This window comes from Tupaia chinensis, unplaced genomic scaffold, assembly GCF_000334495.1.
Source record: "Tupaia chinensis unplaced genomic scaffold, TupChi_1.0 Scaffold000248_2, whole genome shotgun sequence".
Lineage (NCBI taxonomy): Eukaryota > Metazoa > Chordata > Mammalia > Scandentia > Tupaiidae > Tupaia > Tupaia belangeri.
Genome location: NW_006159727.1, coordinates 336,519 through 339,158, shown reverse-complemented (window position 1 = coordinate 339,158; position 2,640 = coordinate 336,519). Strand labels below are relative to the sequence as shown.

Sequence of the window (2,640 nt, the reverse complement as noted above, 5' to 3'; positions counted from 1 at the left end):
GGGGAGTCCATGGACAAAGTCATTACGCCAACTGCTGGTCCCTTAGTGGTTGTTTATTAAGCACAAATGTGCATCGGGAGCTTGTCCAGACGCTGGCTTTCCGGAGAGGAGCCAGTCCCAAGTCAGGGGGGTTCCCGATAATACAGTGAATGACGTGAACGAGCACAGTGCTGGGCAACTTTGGGTGCAATGATATCGACCCTTTCTCTGGGGAGGCAGGATAAGCCAGAGGATGCTTCTCAGAAGAATTGGCTCTGATGTGGGGTCTAAAGGGATACATAAGAAACATCTAGAACAATGAGAACTTGTCATCAGCAAAGAAGGTGTCTCAACCCTGCCTGGGCTCAGGCAGCAGCAACTGTCGTACGAGAGCTGCAGTGGGTCACTTGCAGCATGAAAGAAGGGTTCTTTCTTAATAATCACATGTCGGGGGGCCAGAAGGTGGTGTGTCGGTTAAGGCACTGGACTCCCACGTGGCTGACTGCAGTTTGAGTCCTGGACCTGGCAGCTTGCTTTCTCACTTTCCCTCTTTCTCTCTGTCTCTGTCTAGTGAGTGCCCATGCCCTATGACAAATTTCAAATAATGATAATGATCATAATTAATTAATTTTTTTTTCAGAGAGGTTTTTTTTTATGTTATAGGGCCCATGTGCTTGCCAGAGAGACAGAGAGACCAAAAATAAGAAATCACCCACCAGGTGCGGGGGGGGGGGAAGGGCTGGCCACGCTACAGTCCCTTCTCCACCATTCTCCTCTCGGGATTTTGGGCATGTACGTACATGCGGCTAGCATGAGTTTCAAGCTGTCGAGTCCAGGACTCGAACCTCAGTCTACTCTGTGGGAATCCAGCAATCTAACCATTACACCACCTGCTGGTCCCATAAATTAATTTTTTTTTAAATTACATTTCATCAACATAGCTGGAATTGCAACCAGGGACCCGCATCAGCCTCTCTAGCTGCTTGCTCTGTCTCAGTCCAATGGAAAAAAAAAAAATCACAAACCACCATCCTAGAAATGCCAGCAGAGAGTGGCCAGGCCCTCCTCCCTCCCCTCTCCTGCAGAGACCACCCCTATGGGCCACTCACTGTGTCTGGTGGTCCTTCTCGGGCCTTCCAAATCCATTTTCCACCAGCCCCTGCACCCGTCCTGCACCCCAGGAGGCTGACCTGTGTAAGCCCCAACTTCAGGAACAGCAGGCCAGAGACCCAGGGCAGGAGGTCAGGTCCCTCCACTCTCTCCCCACCATGCCACCTTAAATTGTCTGTGTCCCAGACGGCCACTCTCCTACCTTATAGTTACTCTCTCTGGGGTTCAGAAGTCCCCCCTCTTCCTTATCCCTTCAGGCCTAGGGGTACTGCCAGGTCCCTGCAACTTCACTGTTCCTGCAGGTGTCCTCCCACAGGAAAAGGTCGCTTTTCCCTCCGCAGACCAGGCTAGCTCCCCCACCTCCCTCCTACCCTCCTACCCTGGCTTAGGGATCCACTCAGTCTCCTGGAGGGTGAGGCTGTGGCCAAGGACTCTCCAAGTTGCCGAAATATATATATATTTATTTATTTCCATTTGTTATTATTATTATTTTAGAGGTTTTTGTTATAGGGGGCATGTGCTCGACAGACAGACAGAAAGCGAGAAATAACCCCCCAGGGGGATGGCCACGCCACAATATCTTCTCCTCCATTCTCCTCTTGGGATCTTGGGCAATCACGCACACGCGCCCGGTGTGAGTTTAAGCCACCCGGTCCAGGACTCGAACCGTGGCCGGCTACATGGGAGTCCAGCAACATAGCCATTATGCCAATTCTTGGTCGGTTTTTTTTTTTTTTGAGAAGTTTTCGCTATAGGGCGCACGCGCCCGCCAGACAGAGGCATAGAGACAAAAATCCCTTCTCCTCCATTCTCCTCTCGAGATCTTGGGCACGCACGCACACGCCCCCCGGCGTGGGTTTTAAGCCACCGGATCCTGGATGCGAACCGTGGGCGACTACGTGGGAGTCCAGCAACATATCCATTACGCTAACTGCTGATTCCCTATTGGTCGTATTTTTTTTTAAAGATAAATGAGGAAACTGAGAAAATGCAGACTGATCCCCGAGTGCACCCTTACTCCCCGGCCTCTGTGTGCTAACGGGGCCTCTACAGATCACGCAGAGCCAGGGCTGTGTTTGCCTGGCCCTCTGCGCTGGTGCAGAGTTCCGCTCATCACCCCCTGCCTGAGTCTGGGCTAAGGGACAAGCACATCCCTCCTCCACCCTCAGCTGGGTCTCCCCTCAGAGGCGCCTGGGCTGCGGCCCCTCCCCTCCTCCCTCCCTTCTTTGGGCTCAGAGCGTCCTGGTCGCTGTGCCGCTGCCTCTTCCATTCATCACGGGGGCTCTCTTGCGGCGTCTGCGTGGAGAAACAAATGTGCTCCCCCTTTAGTAAATCATGTGAAACATCACACCCAGGGACAGCTGGTTAGAACACAAGCTACTACTTCCCTACAAGGTGAGGACACTGAAGACATAAAGCGTCCGCAGAGCTGCGCGCAGGCAGCGCCCGGCCTGCCAGCTCAGCACATCCTGGCTTCTTTCCACCAGCCCCTCTGCCTCGGGCTCCAGGCCAGCTGGGCACCGTGTCTCCAGCCCCAGCCCTTGAGGAAAC

The 2,640-nt window shown here is 53.4% G+C and overlaps 1 long non-coding RNA gene across 1 annotated transcript in view; it reads right to left on the bottom strand.

The window, feature by feature from the left end:
- Positions 1-2,640, bottom strand: part of LOC114007870 (uncharacterized) — a 20,343-nt gene that overhangs the window by 890 nt on the left and 16,813 nt on the right. The window lies entirely within an intron of this gene.